This window comes from Pyrgilauda ruficollis, unplaced genomic scaffold (genome assembly GCF_017590135.1).
Source record: "Pyrgilauda ruficollis isolate IOZ18807 unplaced genomic scaffold, ASM1759013v1 scaffold2, whole genome shotgun sequence".
NCBI lineage: Eukaryota > Metazoa > Chordata > Aves > Passeriformes > Passeridae > Pyrgilauda > Pyrgilauda ruficollis.
The window spans coordinates 19429712-19449854 of NW_024519206.1; positions in this window are offsets into that span (position 1 = coordinate 19429712).

The window sequence follows — 20143 nt, forward strand, 5'->3', positions numbered from 1 at the left end:
TATATTAATCACAGGAGCTGGATATTGTTAAAGGGAGACAAACCCTTGGAAGCATTTTTATAAACTTGCAATTCTCTGCTGCTTGAAAGTGTGGGAGTGGTGGACTGTGGTGGAACACATTCTTGTTAAAGGAAGCATGGAAAATAAAATAACCTCTGTCTTCCGTAACAAACAGTAGGCTAGCAGGTATTTGCTAATGCTAATTCACAGCACTGGAGACAGAATTAGGAGCCTGAAAAACCTCCAAAGCTAGCTTCCAGGTCAGAACCCCCTCCTGGCACTTGGGGAGTCTCAAACTGGAATGACTTTTGATGATTCCTTGGGATGGGAGTAAGAGTGGAAAGCATCCTCTGCTAACTGAGTTCACTCATGTAAATGAAGAGCAGATTTTGTTCTGCCTGGTTTCAAAACATTCAAGAGCTATTTTAAATTTCTGTGTTTAGGCACGTGGTCTCTGCACAATGGTATGTGTGTTGAACTTGTTGATCTGTATTCGAGGCATGTTCAGCTGCATCCTGCACTGTCAGAGCACAGGTCACTGGAGTCTGCCAATTAAAACACATCTCTTGTGTTTACACACTGCACTGAAATGTTCTGGGATGAGATTCTGAAGTTTCTTCAGTCCTGAAGTCTAAACTGTAAGGAATTAGTGTGCAGGGGAAGCAGGTAGAGTACACTCCTTAATGCTCAGGTATGCAAAGGTTTTTCATAAGACACAGTGCTGTTGCAGTTCCCTCCCCGTCACTGCTTTCTTAAAGCACAAGATCACGTACTGAACTATGAAGACAGACATTTTCTACCATAGTTTTCCCAAAGTCACCACTTTTTTTTTGCTTATTCTTACCTCTTTCCCATATTGTACAAACACGTCTTGAACGCAAAAGCTCTCATTACAGAAAGACTTTAGAAAGTCTGTCTGCCACAGTTTCTTCTGGTTTTGAGGAAACTGTTCTCCTCCTTTCAGTTTTATGAGCTGGTATTCAAGGTTCAGGAATTTGCTTGTTATTTTTCCTTGTTGTTTGACGTAAGTTAGTAGAATTTTTTTTTTTTCTAGGAAAAGTACTTTGCCTTGGATAGGTTTCCCTGGAAAATAAACTTACGCTAATATTTGGCAAAGTTGGACACAAAATGGCTTTGTTCTGAGAACTTTTCATCCTCTGATATGAATAGAGATTTCTTTATTGGTTGGTATTTGGCAGAAACTAGGGGTCTCTCTTTCAGGAATACAGTCATTTTTCTTAGAAATTTAAAAGCTATTGCAAAAGTTATTTGAAGTTTGGTTTGGGGTTTCTTTGTTCTGGTTATAGAGACTGTTTTTTTCTTACATTCTTGTGAAAATAGTTGGCCAGATTTATCTCTGGCATTTCTCCACTGAGACCAAACTCTCTTTCCTCTTTCTGTTCCTTCTAGCAGGTTGTACAGAATTATATCTGACAGTAAGTTTATGGAGTTATTTTCCCAGTTCAGGACATTTAGGGCATTCTTAAAACATCCTTTTTCCCAGTTTAGCCAACCAGCACAAGGAAAGATGAGATGCTAATTAGTAAAGCACCAGCTTCCTCACAGATTTTGTGACAGGATGATGGAGTTGAGAAGTGCTCCTTTCTGCAAAATCTATTACTATTTAGACAAGTCTCCTATTGCTGAGAATTTTTAACTGTCTTCTTACTAAATCACAATAAACAGTAGGGCCAATATGGTGGGGAGAAAAGTTAAATAGCTGTATGGCTTTTTTACATCAAGTACAGTTGTGTTTGTAACATTTAATTTCATAACATAGAATTTTTTGTTGTCATTTTTAGTAAGCGTAAGAAACAGTGACGATTTTTACCCCTTTAAAATAAATTGGAGATTTTTGGGCTTTTACATTCTTCATTATTTGGTCCTACTGGACAGATTTGTAAATTTGTCTGTGATTCAAAGAGTACACAAAATCCTCTTATTTCATTGTATTTGGAAGGAGCATGATTAGATTATTAATCTTTAGCAAAGCAATTGCTATGCCCACAGTGTTATTTTATCTTAAATTCCTCCTATTCAAATTCCATGTGAGTCTATTCCATGCTAATCTATTGCATTAAAAAACACACAGGATGAAGGAGTGAGGGAAGCCAGCCCAGAAATATTGGGCCTGATTATTACCCTTTGAATCGAATTATTATTCAAGAGTGGCATAAAGTATGATTTCATAACTTTACATGCTAGCTCTAACATTTTATCATAGCTAGTAGGAATTCTATGTGAAAGTTAAATTTTTTCTTTACCTCTGGGAGGGAGGACATCAGTTTCTTTTTTTAGATACAGTCACATTTCTCAGCAGCCATGACATCTGACCTGCAAAACTGTTACCTTTCCACAGAGATGGTGTGGTACCCCTCCATGGAAGGTATAACTGACTCATAAGCCACAAATGCCAAAATCATTGCTGCAATGCACAGCTAATCATCATCTTTCTTCCCTACTGGTACTACAGAAACAAGAGTGGTGGAGAAAAGTTTGCCCATTTAGTAACAATAGAGGAAAAAAAGCACTCTGTAGCAGGCCAAAGAATATTTTATAACATTTGACCAGAAAGAATTGAGTTTATGTAGTTCAAAGAATTATAGGCTTCTGCACATAAACAGGACAGCCACAGTAACAGTGTTTACCTGATGATAATTTTAAATCTTTTGATTAAGAAAGAGTGATAACTGACTTTTAAAAAATGTTTCGTAAAGGTCTGCAAAATTTTCCTTATGTCATGTGGATCAGTTATCAAATCCCCCTTAAAAGGTTGTGTGTGCCAACTCTATGCCCTCAAAGTGTTCAATTAATACAGTGAAACTTCATGTCTTTGTTTGCTCTCTTACACTACTTGGCTTCTAGTCATCTGAGAGATTTCCTTGATCACTGTTTGCTCATAAAACTTAGCCTTTTTATAATTTTAGTGGTTGCATGCATTGGTGTGGTTTTCTCTCTGCTTAGAAAATCCTCCCCTTCTGAAGTGTAGCTTTTTCTTGTTAGCCAACCAAGCTGTTCAAAACAAGACTGATTATCTTGTCTCTAATGACCATTTTCAAGACACTGCCTAATAGTTTTCTTTGATTCTTTTAATACTATTGTTTGGTTACAAAGAAAATTTGATGACTCCCAAAGCCTTACAAAACATCAGTTTAAAAAAAATTGTTATTAATTTTTCTTAGCTCTTCAAAGCTGTTGTCTCGCAAAGCAACAATTACTGTTACATAACTGAACCAAAAAGTACCTTTGGAGAGATTGCAAGGCAAAATCTCTGAACTGCTGTGTCTCATAATCTCTATGATGGAAATCAGGAGGAGTCTGCAGCAGATAACAATATGAAGAGTATAACTGTATTTTTACCTGAGAGGGGAAAGTGGGATTTAACCACAGATGAAAAGCTTGAACTGTGGTATTTCATGCATCTCTTCCTTTCAAAAAAATCAGAACATCAGACCCTCTACACTCTCTCCATAGCCCTCCTCACATGGCTAAGTCAGTAAACAAAGCTAAAAAAAAAATTTGTCTGAATAAGCATATATAGAGCTAAACAAACATTCTCAAACAAATATTACTTCGTTTGAGAAAATGTTATAAAATCAAACATAAAGTAGCAAGAAAATAAAAATCTCCCTCTAGCACAATCCAAAGTTGATGTGAGATTATAAAAATACTCATGTATATAGTCCAAGAATTTTACTCTGGTAATAAAGTAGCTTTCTTGGTCCGTGTCAAAAGTTGAGCTTGAAATGTTATTTACTTGTACCCATAGCTTATTTGTTGAATGGGCAAAAACAAATTGAAATAAATGAAAGTCCAAAGAAACACATATTGCCATGTTGTTCTTTGGTTTGGGTTTGTTGGGGTTTTTTTTGGTCTTTTTTTTTGGTTTTTGGGGTTTTTTTTTTTTGGTTGGTTTTTTTTTCTTTGTTTTTTGTTTGGTTTTTTTTTGTTGGCAGGTATAGGGAATTCTTTTACAGATATTGGCAATACTGTAAGATACACGTGATAAAACTAAATGTGGAAAACTGCTGCAAGGACAAAAAAAGTAAAAATTGGAAATTGTTTCTGTGACATTATGCTTCCAGTAGAGTAATATTCCACATGCACTTATCTGAAAGCTTTATTCTCATTGCACAGCTTTTTAAAATGAATTACATACACACACACCCCAAAAAAAATTATTGTTGTGAACAAACAAAGGTGTGAACTTATTTAAAATGGCTTCATGCTGGAAGAAATTAATAAAAGCATTGGTGATGATAAGGATAAAAAGTACAAAAAAATGAGAGGAATGAAAACTGTCAGGAGAATTTGTTGATGTAAGGCTCTTTTTCCACTAGATATTGCAGAACATTTGACTGTTCTGACGTTTTGGCTGTTCTTAAGGGGCAGAATTACTTTCTAAATGTTACTCATTGGCTGCACATTGCTCAGCTCTTTCCACCTCACTGTTGAAGAAGTACACTTGGTTACTAGGAGCCTTGGAAGAGACAGGGGAGGGGTTCTTCACTTATACAAGTGCTTTTCTCAGTGACAGCAGCACAGGGGAGGAGTTCCCATGACAAATAGGAGCACCACTGCTGAGCAAAGGGCTCCCACAGCTGTATCCGCCTTCCAGCATAACACCTACACCTCGGCGTGCACACAGCCTGTCTCAGAGTGAAGCAGCTCTCCACACTTCTGCATATAGAAAAAGCTCAGAGGCCCTGCTTGCTTTTACTTTCCCTGACATCAGAGCAGCCTGATTTCTTAGCCAAGCTACAGTTTTGTTTGTTTGCTTTATTATTATTATTTTGAACATCCCGAATACTAATTTTTGTAAAGGGGCACTTCAGAGTTCTTCAATCCCCCACCCCATGAATTCAGCTTTTGCATCCCTCAGTGCTGATGCTGACTGGCAGAGCAGCCTCCTGCCATCATGGTGTCTGAATTTAGTCTTGGCAGGAGTAGTTATAAATTCTTAAGTGAAAATGCAGCATGTAAGCTTCTGAAGAAGCACTAAAGGCATACTGAAAAATGTCATCCCCAGATTAAAAAGATGTTGTGCAAACCCACGTACCAACAAATGGAACCCCACTGGAAATAGCCAAGAAAAAAACATTGGCAACAATATTGTGGAATTTACCATGGTCGTTGTCTAAGCCTAAATATGAAACCTTTGAAAATACAGTCTGATGTTACAGAAATTATAAGACTATATGGGAATTATAAATATCAGAGGGAGAAAAAAAAAGTTTATTTAATAAACAGAATGAAGTTTCTCAGTTTCTTTAATCAAAGAGTCATATTAGAAACTCAGCAGTCTGTGAAATTTGTAAGTCTAGTTTGATGGAATTGGCATAAATTAATCAATGTTGGCTGTTTTTTTAAACATATTTTTAATATTTAAGTAGTTTTGTTTATGATGTTCCAAATCTCTTTTTCATGAGACAACTGGAAGAAATATAAATTATGAAGTGTAAAGAATTTGAGGATAATTTTCATACCAAGCTGAAACTGTCCTGTGTAAAAGTTGAGAAGTGACAGTTCAAGTACTTGAAACATGGGCAGAGGATGCTGGAATGATGAATGTGGGTTTGAAGTGCAGTTCATAAGGGTGTGTATGAAATTGTAAGAAATATAATATGCCTTCCATTTTTCACTGAATCATTTCAGTGAAATAATTTTTCACTCATCATATCATGAATACTTGAGGGTGGAAGAGTGTAAGGAAGCAGCAATGGTTGTTTGGGGTTTTTTAATACCAGTCTCCTACGTCTTTCAGCCAGTCAAATCTTTTCAGTGTGGTTTGGTTTCACTACCCATTAACAAAGTCCCACTCACAGCTTATCTTTTTTCTGATGTTTCAGAGAATCAAGGAGTGGTTTGTGTTGGCAGTGTAAGCAAAACTAAATAGACACCATGCAACACAATGAGAGACTGAGAAGAGTGCTGCTACAGTGGGCATGAGAAATAACACTAGGACACCTCTAGCCATCATTTTGTGTTAAAATCATGCAAATTTGTCTGGAAAGGTGCTCCAAAAAATGAAACTTCCAACATTGGCACTATGGGGGACTCCACCATCACTGTTGAAGTAGCAGTATTTTTCTGAGGGAGTTTGTAGTCTATCAATTACAGTGTTATTGAATCAATAAGAATTAGCCTTTATTTGTCTTGAGGAGAGATTTTGTCTGTCTTTATAGCTGAACAATGAATAGATTTCGTTTTTACAATTACTGTGAATAGCAGAAGTGGTATCTTATATATATTTTAATTGAACAAGCTTGTGGGACTATAAGCAGACCATCCACCCACTGTAGCTATTCTAAATGTTTCTCCTTGACTGTGGAAAGTACCTGTCTTTGACTCATGAGGCCTGAATCCTTCACCATTCTCGTAACACCAAACTTTAGGTTAAATCTCTAGTAGGCATTAGGCATAGAACTATGGTACAGGTTTAGAAGAGTAATGAAGAACAGTGGTGGTATTTATAGAATGGTTTGGGTTGGAAAGGACTTCAGGGGTCATCTAATTGTAACTCCTCACTTCCACTAGTCCACATTGCTCAGAGTCCCATCCAACTTGGACTTCAACTCTTCCAAGAATGACCAGCTTTTCTGGTCAACCTGTGCCATTGTTTCTCCACCTTCATAGTAAAGAATTTCTTCCTAATTTCTAGTCTAAACCTGCCTTTTTTCAATTTGAAGTCATTCCCATGTGTCCCATCACTACAGGCCATTGTAAAAAGTCCCTCTCCAACTCTCTTGTAGGTCCCCTCTAGGTACTGAAAGGATAAGTAATGGGTTAAAGAAAAGTGTTTCTAATACTTTATTTGAAAACCTTCTGGAGACCCTGAGAGATCATGCTAGAAGTAAGAGGGTCATTGCAAACAGCACAGCAGCACTGCTACAATAATATCAGCCAGTTTTTGTATGTTTCGCATTTGTTCTTAAACTATGGTGATGGACTGAAGACTACAAAGGTTAAAATTTTGCCACAAAGCAGCAAGAATAGGGGTGAACATCAGTTACCTCTCAGTTCTCCAACAGAATAAATCAGCTCCACTCTGAGGTTTCCTAATCCCACTCAGGATTTAAACATCTCTATGGAGAATGTTTAAATCCTGAGTTGGCAGTTGGGAGCAGTGTCTACCAATGCTGATATTGTTAATCATGCTGTTGATGGTTAAAAAGATATGTGTGCTAACAAAGGTGTGCTCCCAGGGGTCATGGAGCTGAAAAATTCCAGAAAATGTATATTTGGGTGAATTTTGATGTCAATCAAAAACATGTGCCTTTCAAACCCTTACATGTGGGGTGTTCAGGACATTCAGACTGGATAAATTTTGTTATCTTTTGAGGACTTCCATTTAGAGGATGTACTGTAGAAGAAAAAGTAGAAACCATGGATTATAGTTACTTCCAGCTCTGCTCGTCCTTGTTTTAATAAATAACCAGTCCTCTGAACGCTTAGAAATATGGTAAGAAATTAACTGATACACCAAAGAAACAGTTTAAAAAAAACTTTTAAAAGGGGTTCTTTTTTTGTGTAAGGATGTGGTGGTTTTTTTTTCACTACATAAAACAGAACCTGGAGGACAGCACTGACCAAGTACTGACAGCCATCTTCAGCATTGTCTAAGATACAATTCAACTGCTACAGAAAAGTAAAATATTTTTATTCTCTTTTTTTTTATTTTTCCTCTCAAATCAGCAATGTCACTCTGATCCCCAGGGTTACTATTCTCTAGTGAGAATATGGTGAGAAGAACAAATTTGATAGCATACGAGGATGGAGAAGTTAAAAGTCTGTCCTGGACAAAGGGAGAGAAATAACTCAGTCTTTGAAGCATCCATTCCCCTAGAGGAACAATCTTTTATATGGCTCATAAAAAGAGAGTAGTACCATCCAAAGAGTGTTACTGGTCTCATGGAGTTTTAAGGGGTTTCTGAAGCAGAGACAGAAAACCAGGGAGAATTCAGAAAGGGCAATTTTGAAGCGGCAACTCTTGATCTAAACAAGTTGGAAGAGAAGGCTGGGGCTGAATTTGGTCTTACTGTAAATATCTTTTGTCATGCACCCAAACCTCAGAAAAAAACCTGAGGCCTGACTTAGCTTAGCATGTTGACAAGGTTTTAAAAAGGAGTTGAAAGGTAATTGCTCACAGATGGCACAGTGATCTGTGATAACTGGAATAATAATTGGAATTGTAGTACCTGCTTCAGGATAAAAAAAACCCCTCAACTCTCTTTAAAGGTAAGGTTTCTGATAATTCACAGGGAACTAAATGCTTCCCAGAAACAAACTACACATTTTTTAAAGTCTTGAATTCAAGGTAAATTCCATACTTCCACATCACAGTTCTTGTATTCGTTGACTTAAAAGTGTTGAATGTTCTAATTAAGCCCTTGAAAACAATTCCAGACAATACCAAATACTAATGCAACTCCAAGACCACTGTTGTAGCTCACTTCAAGGTGGAAGGGGAAAGAAGGTATGGGGATACTCTGGAAATAAGGCTTACTTAATGCTTTTCTCCTGAAGAGGAATTCTGCTGGTTTTATCCCAGAGGCTCAAAGTGACATACTCGCATGGCATAATATTGGTGGCTGGGGGTGGTCAGACCTTGGAGGGCTACTTTGAGGAACTCTTGAGGAAGCTGCTTTGAGTAGGGGAGATGGTGATGGTCCATGGTCATGAAAGGAAACATTCAGTGCTACAACTCCATGGCATTTTGCCTTGCTGCCTCTCTGGCCAGCAGCCTCACCGTTCTGGGCCACTGCATCTGAATCTGCTGCCTCTCAAAGCAAGAGATACTGCACAAAATGTAGATGGTGCTGGCTATCTTGTGATGTATGAAGTAAGAGCATTGACATCAAATTGCTACAGGACTTGTGATTTATAGCTGTAGGCACTTAATAATGCCCAAAGCATTTTGTGAATTAGGTGGAAAAAATAAACCAACAACTTGCATTTTGCAGAGTGGGCAAAACTGCTTCAACAACAAATGGTTTCAGAGCTTATTAAGAGAGAAAACTGCAAGTTAATGGGACAAGCAAGTGGAGACAAGAGTGAGTGGGAAATAATGTCTCTGTCTATCTTTAAACAAAATAAACTGATAGTGGGAGTAAAAAATGAGTAAATAAATAAAATGCCATGAGAAGGGTCAGACTTCTCATAAGTAACACCTACAAATCATGTGTTTGACCTCTTCTGCATATCTGAATTTATGAAAAAAATGTCGTAATTCAAAAGTACTAGGATTAAAAAAGATCCACAACCAACCAACCAAACAAACAAAAACCAACTAATAAAGCATAGCTAAAATATCATCATTTAAAACTCTGGACTGGAGTGAGACAAATTTATCCTTCCAAGTTTTAATATGCTTCCTCCCCTCATCATTTCCTTCTCAACATATGACAGCAAATGCAGAACATTCAGCTTTTAAAAAACACAGCTCAGTCAATCCTGTGCAACACCCACTGCTGTGTGTTAACAGGAAAATGTCTTCTACTAGGCATTTAGGAAATTTTCCTGAACTGAAGAGCCTACACAAAATCTAAATATTTCATCTGATTTCTGACTGATGGGCAAGACCTCACCCAGACCTCTTTTTAATCTGTTTTGATTTTCTTTCCTCTAGATTACTTTTTAGACTAGCATCTCCTTGATAGTTATTGGTCTGTCAGCATAGACCTTATAAATGTTTGCAGGGCTTTGTAGTTCATTTGTGTGAAAACTCATATCAGTCCAAAATGTGACTCAATATGGTTGAGCCTTTGGCTTTGCACTGCCCTGCTGCTGATCTCAACATTTACTCTTGGAGCCTCCTAGGTTCAGTTGGCATCAAGAAGTTAAGCTCTACACTCAGCCTGGATAGAAAAATGAATTTTTTCAAAAATATATATTTGTTTTAGTAAGCTGCTTTAATGCTTTGCTAGATGCATGCCCTTTTAAAATTAGTGAATTAGCATGAATTTTCATTCTGTGATAATTTTATTTAGGGCTTTCTTATTTCTCTGAAGTGCTGAAATCTGTCTGCTTTTCTGAAAAGTTTAAGTCATTTTATCGAATAGCACAATGGAACAAGAATAATCTACTGTAGATACGTGTATATTTGTAGTTTACAGTAACTTTTATTATCTGCATTCATAGATGAAGTCATTAATGTTTGAGGATCTCATCAGGGAATCTCTCAGGAATTTCACACATTCAGAATTAAATCATCACTGCCATTTCTTTAGTTCCTAATTTAGTGCATGTTCCAGCTTTTTAATAGCACCTAGTATTTGTGCTAGGGTCTGAACAGAAATTTTAGGAGATTCAGAAGGAAATTTCTGCCTTGGCAATGTTGCTTCTTATGTTTTCTATCCCACTATTAGGGGGGAAAGAGGAATTATCTATTTTTACAGTAAGGAAGCTTTTCCAAGCCATTTCTAGTTCAATGCCCTAGTTCTAGTTCTAGTATCATAGCCCTGATGATTCTTTATATACAAAAGCTACCATGGTTTGTATTCTGGCATACAGGATGATGTCCAGAGCCTCCTACTAACCACTGCTAATTTGGTCAGTGTACAAGCAGTAGTAGAAACTATTTTTAAAAAGGATATGCCATACAAGTCAGAAATAGAAGAGACTGATAGATGAGCTATCTTCCTCACTTTCAAAAAGAGCTGGCATTTGGTTGCTGCAAAATGTGGTGCAGCCATCTTCTGTTTGACTCCCTACTACTCCTCGGTTTTCAGTTTGCCCTTTGTCTGCCTGTGACAGTGGATTCAGCAGGGTGATGCACCCAGTTAAAAACCACCCAAGACATGGAGGCAATTCCTGGCTCAGGGCAGTGAATGCACAACCTCAGCTCCCTAGACCAGGGGCTATAATCCAGGAAAGAGCTTCCAAGTAAACTACAAACAATATAATAAATCAAAATGCAACACTGCTCAGTGGAATTCCTCACTCTCTTTTACTGGCTTTCTAGCTATCTAGAACATCCTTCTGCTATCACTGACAAGAAGGAATTTTGCCAGTGGCATTGGTAGGAGACAGTTTGCTTGCTTTCTGGTGTGGAAATCAGTCCAACAGTATTTTGAGTTTTGTATAGTGCTTTGTCCTGAAAATGCCCTTGAGCATTTCACAAACTATGAATTTAGTCACAGTTTTGCCTTGGGCAAAGCACAGCCCATTGTGTTCCTGGACTCCAACACAACTCAAGCTGATAGTTCCAAACTGGTGCTTAGGTTCCTTCTAGCACCAAATAAACACAGCCTGGGAAAGACTGGATGCCTTGAGAGATTTAGGAACCAGAATGGGTCAACAGAGAGTCCCCTGTTTGGTCTAACAGGACTACGCAATGCACTTCTGTGTTACAACTTAAATCCTACCCCCTCCATCCATACACCTCCACAAAGACAAAAGACTCACTCCTGGGAACTGCAGCCCACAATATCTTCTTTTCAAGGCAGCTTTCCTACAGCCTGTCAGCCAATAAAGAGAGAGTCAATGTTTCCTCTCAAGCGTAGCTTGGTATCTTTTGCAGCAGGGTAATGTCAGTGGCTAGAACACCGATCTAGGACAGAGGAGAGGGAAAGCTGATTCTTGTCTTCGCCTGACTGGTGAAGACACCCACACCTTGCAAAAGTGAGCATTCCATATGGCTATTGACTAGTGAGAACTCCATATGGCTGGTGCTTTCTTTTTCCTGAAGCTGTTCCACTTAAGGGGAATATGTTGCAGATTCTCTGGCCCAGTGAGGGGAAACATGATTCTCAGCATATTTTTTGGATACTTATGAGGGAAAAGGAAAGGACTGGGTTTAAATTCCTGCTTTGCAGAGGGTTTACATTTAACATAAACCAGCTATAAAGCATGTGCTGACTTTGGAGCAAGACCTGGAAGGTGGAACATTGTCTTGCCTAATTTATTGTCATCATTACCTAGAGAAACAAAATTCTACTTTTTCTCCACAGGCAGCATTAAAATTGGTGTTCGCTGCAGTGTGTTATGTATTTGGGGGTCTTCTGAGAATTAGCCTGGTGGAGATCATGTATCTAAGAACTACAGTTTTGACATGATCGATGTTTAGGCTTGAAACATCCCATTTGAATGTGTACCTAAGCAAAAGAAGTTTGATCTTCTCGCTTCAGACCTGAAACCTAGGTGTTTCAAGCCTCTGACCAATACTGAAGCATGAGGTCACCCTTCCTCTCCTGCTGCTCCTATTCACTGTTGAGATATTACTTCCCCAGCAGGATTTGCAGATTTTTAGCTATTAGGGTAACAGTAAGGCAGGATATTGTATCTGTTTGCTTTAGGGGTGCAAACATCACAGATACTTGTGTGAATAGCATAGGGGGCTATTCGATCTTTAAAATGGTTGTGGTCCTAATTTATGCTTATATTTAAAAGACACCACAAGAAATCAACATAAGAAAAACTGCACATGGCCTCTGACCCCTTCACATCGTGTTGGGCAGTGATGGGCACATGTTGGGCAGTGATTCAGCACTGACTCAGACCTTTCTACTGAGACAATTGGACTATTTCCTGCTGCAGGAAAGAACCTCAGGAGATGGGAACCCTACAATTCCAGGCACAAAGTTGGTTCCCCTCTGTGCTTTCGCAGAAGGTTCTGTTTACATTAATCAGTGCTAGGGACAAAGCAGCTATGAAACAGTTCAGCAAAATGCTATTCTTTGTTGGTTTTGATGCCTGCTTTGGAGGTTTGTTTTTTTTTTTCCTGGTGGATTTTTTTATCATTATGGGGTTTTTTCTCTAGGAGAGGAATCTATAAGCTGTTACCAAAGGAAAGGGAAGGAATGATAGTGCTTGTAGATCAATTTGAAACATGAGTATCTGCAAAGCAGTCACTGAACTGCACAAAGAGGGGATGAGCTTATGCGTCCATGGCTAAGGGATTTGGCTGATTATGGGCAGTCCCAGTCCCTTCTTCCAGGACTGCATTTCTTCTACAGTTTTAACATACTTGGGAGACAGGAGAGCAGCTTAACAGAGCCCTGTGCTTCTCTCCTGGCCCTGGGATCATTACACAGGGACATGGTAGCCCTGAATAAGGGAAGTAAGCATTCCTCTCTCACCCACACTTTGTCGGGCTAGGTGCTTTTCTAGGAGCCCAGAAGTTTGGGGTTTTTTTGAGTTCTCTAATTTCTATATAAGGCTAGTGTTTAAAATCTGACAGCTGAAACTATTTATTTCCTTCATAAGCTGAATCTTCAAAAGTGAGCCTTGCTCACCTGCTTGAGAAAAACACAGTTTTGTAAGCACCTTCTCACAGGAGATTTAATCCTGAGGAAATCCAGACATCTGCCCAAGCTCCAGCTCAAGCCTTAAAGCTCCTAAGAGATGCAGGATTTCAGACAGCTCCTGGGTCTGGTGTTTTTTGCTGACTCTGTCCAGAAAGCTCCACCTGGATCTTGATGCCAGGGGGTTGTCATTCTGACTGCATGTCATTTATAAGGGTCCCCGTACTCAAGCAGGAGCTTGATGTATATTTTGGAGGGGGCAGACATCTGAGATGTTTTACTTACGTGCTACTATGTCCCTATATCCCTTATTTGATCTACCCCCCAACTTGGCATATCTGTTTAGAGCAGGTAATGATTTCACATTTCGCACAGAACATGTGACATAAATCCTTTCAATACCTCAATCTGTCATCTTCTTTCTTGGATGCCCTGCTGCTATTACACCCAGTTTCCATTTTGAATTTTTCAGTCTGAATTGAAAGTTTTTTTAGAAAGAGACCATCTTTTTTGTGTTTTACACTTGATACACAGTGAATGTCTATCCTCAGATCTTAACTAGCAGCAGTGCTAATTGTCCACAGGCATATCCTGAGGGCATAAATACCACTGAGCTTCAGATCATTTGCCTTTGAAATTTTCTTTAATAGTAACAAAAAGCACTCTACCTTTTGGAGGAGCAAACTCCCTTTCTAGGATCACTGTTAAAAAATATGTGCCAGAGGAAAAATAGTTAGAATTTTGTGTTGCCAACAGTCATACTAAGCTGCTGGTTCTGGTTAGCACATGTAAATGTAGCAGAGCATTCTGCAGTTCCAGGGCCTTTCCTTGAAGGCTTGTCATTTTCTGTAGCAAGTCAGCCTGGTTACTTCACTTTCTCTGCAGTCTTATCTTAAGGAGCTGTTGATGCATCACTAGGATAACCTCAGCAGCATTCCAGGGAACAGCTGTCAAGATTTTGCTTTCACCTTCTTCTGACTAACTGCATCTTCAGGGCATTTTACAGAACTTTTGTGTTTATTTTCCTGATTAGCATCATGGTTCACAGTGAGTCATTCACCAGTACAGCCACTTAATAAGCTTTTCCTGGGTCTGCCTGAATGTTAGTCAGAAAAGCATGAGTGTGTGCAGCTAGTCACCTTATCTGAGAAATGATTGCCTTATTCTTTGAATAGAGGATTAGTTTTGATTTGTCTGTGCAAAATGAATATGTGAAATACATAGTCTGTGGCATTTTGAAGTGATAAAATTTTACTACTCTTTTTTTTTTTTTTTTTTTTTTTTCTGGTCAGCTTGCATGGTTTCACCTGGTTTTACAAAAAGAAAAAAACAGAGTAGCCATCTGAAATTGAATAATATAAATGGCCTACTGTGCTGTCTTTATGGTAAAGATATTAACTGTTTAGTTTTTCCTATTCTCCAGTCTCCTTTCCAGACTTAATATCTTAACTGCAGCTTTGCTTTATTTTCCCACTGTGTTCCAAATACCTTTGTGAAGTGTGCTGGGGGTTTAATTCTTCGTGCTTCTCAAATACTCCAATTTTGTCTTGAATACTCCCATGTTTTCAGGCTAATGAATCTCTTTTCCACTGATCTCTTTGTTCTTTCTCTAATTTCTACTGTCAATGCTGTGAAAATGTGGCTTTCTCTGAATAGATTTTGAGGCACAGTGTTGAAGCAGAACGTGAGAGCAAATCTTTTGGCAGTGTTTCTACTTCCTTGAACACAAGTTTTGTTTAGGTAAGGAATGAGAGAATAAAACCCAAATTGTGCCTAATCTGAACCAGTGTCATGTAAACTGACCTGTAGCTATCATGTCAGGTTTCAACATAGTCTTGGTTGGTCTTATATAATAATAAAGTGCAATTAGATGCCAGTAGTGGCAAAACTGAACAGTTACACAGAAAACCAAACCAGTGTCATATAGTGCAAACAAACTGAAAAGTATTAAAAATAGCATAAGAAAGACTACAAGGCTGTTGAGATTCGAATTGGACAGATATTCAAAGACACAAAAGTCATGTGTCTATTGTACAAATTTTAAAGGCTAAAACATATCCTCACCAAAGAGTGCCTGTTAGCAGACAATTATTTCTCATTACCCATGTGTATTTTCTGAAGCCCATAAAACAAAGTTACAAGAACTTATGAGCAAGATCATTTTGATAAAAATTTTTTAAAGGAAGCCTCAGTTAAATACTAAAGTATTAAACCTGCTCCTTTTGTCCTATAAAAAATGGTATCTTATGGTTTTACTGCCAAAGAATGAAGTGTTCTGCAGTTAAGCTGACACAAATTTATTTTCCAAACCTCAGTTCCTGCTTCAGATTTTTTAAAAGGAAAACCTCAATTTAACAATGATTGGTATAAAGTGTTAATGGAGGAAGGTGAGCATGTAAGGGAACAAACAGCAGCTTACTCATGCTTAAACTGTCTTTTACAGGCAAATGAGAAAGATGGGGTATGTGTTCTGTGCAGCTCAGCTTAGCCTTTTCTGTAATTTGTAATTTGTCTGCCTTTTTTCACTTAGGCTAAATATTAACAGTGTTAGCTATTTAATTTGCCATAAAATAATAAACTTGGAATCAGAGCCTGAGATATTATTAGCAGTGCCTTACTTTTTCTTTCTGTTAATGCCTCCCAGACTCTTCCCTGCCTACATCCTCATTAGTCAAAACTGCAAGAAAAGCAATGGCAACTCGCATTTTGTGAACTTGTAGTTCCACACACTTTCCTACACAACTCTCTTTGCTGACTTCAGAATTCTCAAACGACTTCAGTGCAAGTGAATTTGCCATCTCTCTATTTGACATTGGCTTGCTGAGTTGTGGGTGGAATGAATGGTGTCAAAATGTGTAGCTTGTGGTGGTTGGAGGCATTTTCATCATATTTTCCTGGTTTTATGATGCTTTTATGTTTGTTTGTTTGTTTTGCTTGAAGCAAATGTGAATAGCCCTAAACTTCTGAGTTATTTGCGAATTAAGCAGATGTTCAATTTTTAGTACATTTAAGAATCATTTAGATCTTTTTTAGGTTTTAATTACATTTCAGGAGTTGTATGCTTGGACAGAAATTAAAGACAAGAGTGAGGGGAGAATTGCTTTACAGTTGCTGTTAACATTTCTTAGGGTGCAGATTTTTCCTTTTCCTAAGGACCAGCATAGAATGAAAACTGCAAAAGTACAAGACCAATTACTTACATGGTGCACCACAGTGAATTTCTAACCTAGGCATTCTTCATGGGCACATAGCTAACAGAGTTGCCAGTCCTAAATGAATGGCAGTGCTGCTCAGGAATTCACTCCTGAGGCAGCAGCAGTTCTCCACAGAGCATTTTTAAGCAAACCAATGTACAAGTTTCCATTTTGACTCAGCAGCCCAAGGAGTGAGCAGAGTGTGGGGGACTCAGTAACTCCTCGAACTGAAACAATGCTGTGCGTGAATCAGAGCTGTTAGAAGCACTGTTATTCTGGTAATGTATCAGAGAAACAGGGGATTAAATGACTGGGACAGATGTTTTCAGACAGCATTCCTGTTGGGTGATTAGGCCTTCTTGGAAAATCTTCTGACCAACCCTACTTATCAGGAAGCAAAGTCTAGAAAAGGAAATGTTGAAGAAGATGGATGGGATTTACATGAATACCATCCTAATAATTTCTTTTCCATATTACATTCACTGAGGTAATACATCAAGGGTTCAGAAAGGGTAGAAAAGGCCATGTAGGCATGTAGACAGAACACTGGTTTTTTGTTTTTTTTTTTTTTGTCCAAAACACAGGTATTTAAAAGTGACAAATTTTAGGTCGTTCTGTTGAGTTGTCAGGTCATCAGAGAAGAACAGTGAGGAACTGGAGCAGGAATAGAAGAATGAAGTGAAAACTCAAGAGGAATGAAAAGGACATTAGGCATCTTAGACATCAATAAAAGTGAGCTGTTCAGCAGCAGGGATGGAGAGGACAAGCAGCTTTTAGTAATGCAAATAATGAGGTAGGAGGGCTGTGCTGTAAGCTAGACAGATCTGAGAAAGTGCCCTGTTTAGAGGAATGTGTGTTGGTACTCAGTTAAAAGCTCTTTGATTATTAGAAATAGGGCAGACTGTGTCTGGAGTTTTCACTTCTAGCTTCAAAGGACATTCTTCTTGGCACAGAGGAAAAAGAGGTTTATTTTCAAATCAAACCAAAACAGACTTTGTAGTAAAAGAAACCACAATTTGCTTATTTACTAAGAAGGCATACATAAATCTATTCAATTTGAAAATGGAGATATCCTCCTGACTATACTGTTACAGGCCACCTATTGCTGCCTTAATTGCTGCTACTAGTCAGCTTAATTGGGAAATCAGCTGTTGATTTACACAGCTGATATTCCTAATACACTTGCATAAATAAACACACACCCCTGAGTGATTTTTTTTAAAAAAGATGTCGGAAAAATATCTAACCATTTCTGTCTGGTTGTTTGGATTAACTCTACAAAAAGAAAATAACCCTCTTCAAACAAAAGGTAAAGTTGGACTAACTCATTAAAGAAAATTACTTTGGTGTATATGATTGATAAACACAGGAAGAACTTACATTTTCATAGTTCACCTAAACTGCTTTTTCACTGGCTGACTGTTAATGTTTTTAGCCTTCTGCAAAGTCTTTATAGCCCTCACCTGCATCTTCCAGGAATTCATGGCTGCTCAGACAAAGCCACCCACCCAGCTAAGTATCTGACCATGTGTTCCCTTCCAGTAGTTGTTTTTACTACCATTTGTTTATCAATCAGACTTGCTTTAATCAAAAGGAGTTATCTCATTTCTAAATTGTCGGAGTAAGGCTGCAGGCTTGGAGGAAGGTGGACACCTCTTTTTTCAGTCCAAGTAGAGTACAAATACAGAGCATCATTCCTATTCCTATGTGCAAAAGTAGTGTGTGCACAGGGAAAAGAAAAAGACTGGTGAGAATGAAGGTTAAATGTTTCTAGAGTCTGCATTTGAACTAGCTGCTCTTTTTTTGTGCATTTCTGAGACAGTGTAAATCAAAGTGCTACACTGGGGACACAAGACATGCTTCAGGACTTCTTTGTGTCTGTAGGGGATTAGACAGATTGTTCAAAAGACTGAAGTCATGGTCAGAGAGGCTCAGTAGGAGGATTTACATGCTGATACAAAAGGGACAGTGTTGCTTGCTGTAGTCTCAGGACTCAAAAAGCAAATTGGTCACTGAATTCATCAAATTTGTTTGGAATGTGTGAACATGGTAGCACCATGGGAGAATTTTGGGAATTGCAGACCGATATGAAATGTGTGTTGAAAGGAAAACACTGCCCTCAGAAGCTTAGATCTCATCTACTTCACTTTAATTGCACACAAGTATATCACTCTCATGGAGGGTTTGATGGTAGTTCTAAAAACACTGGATTACTACACAAGAAAACTGGATTACAAGTTTCCACAGTAGGAATTCTGCTGCTGATGTTGATATTTGTTCAAGTCCATCATTATTCAATTGAAGGGCTTGATGCTCCTGAAGAGAGACGAATTGCTGCTTTGAAGTGCAGTGCTGGCAATGAAGAAAATATCAATGCTGCTGATGGCTAATTATTTTGAAGTCATTGGTAGGGCTGTGTTATTACTACAGAGAGTGAAATACAGTGTTGAAGATGTTCCATTTACTGATGAGGAGCTCTTTAGTCTGACAAAGAACTGGCTTGCTGGCAGGCAAACTTGTCCTGCTGCTAAAAGAAAATTGGTAGTGCAGAGAGATTGTTTTTGAGACCTTCAAGAGGTCTAGAAACCATTTAAGAGTTTTTTCTCTAAGGCAAACTTGAAAAATAAAACCACAATAAAGAAGCCTGCTCCAATAAATAAAACAATAAACATCCCTATTAAAACCCACTCTTGCAGGAGTTTTTAGAAAGGTGGAGACCCTTGAACACCAGCGGAAATTTTGGATGGTTTTAAGGTTTATTCTTCAACCTTAAATTTGAGTTTGATTTATTTTCAGGAATGTTCATTCTGTGAGAACTACAATGTAACATTTTTGTCATTTTGTGAGACGGGAGGACAAAAAAAGGAAAATGATAATACCAAAAAAATAATATTGCAGGTAATGTTTTAAGGGAGACATTGACAATGGAGAAATAGAGCAGACAACAAAAAGGACAATAAGGACTAAAATGTTATGATGAATGGTTTGCAGGTTGAGAAAGTTTGAGGCAAAAGGAGGGGAAGTAACAGCAATTCAGAACAGTAGTGATAAGCTGAACAGTCACCCTTGTAGAGGATTTGTTGTCATGTTGTGTAGTGGATTTTAACAGATTCTTTTTCTCCTAACACACAGAGAAACTTTTTGTTTCTGGTTTTAAGCATGTGGCTGTGGGTTTTTTTTTTTGTTTAGCCCACACATGGATCAGTATTTATTGTTATAACTCAGAAAAACTGAAGCACATGAAGAAAGCAGGTATTTTGCAAAACACCTTGTAAAAGTGATCATTCTGGCTTACATATTATTTTCTGACTATCCCACTTCAACAAGAATTTGCAGAGTGGCATACTTTGACTAAACCACTATGCATTTATTTGAAGTGTTCAATTTGTGATAATACCAGGGCCTCCAAGTGTATGCAGAGGAATACCTTACCAGTACAAAACCTCAGAATTGCCCTTTGTTGGATTTTCATTACTTTCTCCATTCTTCATGCTTCACAGAATTTGAGCTGGCTTTAATGTCTAAACATATCTTTAAACATAATCAAACTTATCCTGGTATAAAGGGACTGCCAGAGAATGATAAATAACTGTGGTTTCCTTGGCTAATTCAGTGCAATACCCCTTTTGCTTTGAATGTGAGCATGGAAAGGAATTGTAGATCTCCTTTAGGTATGACAGGAAAAAATGGTTTGCCCTGCATGGG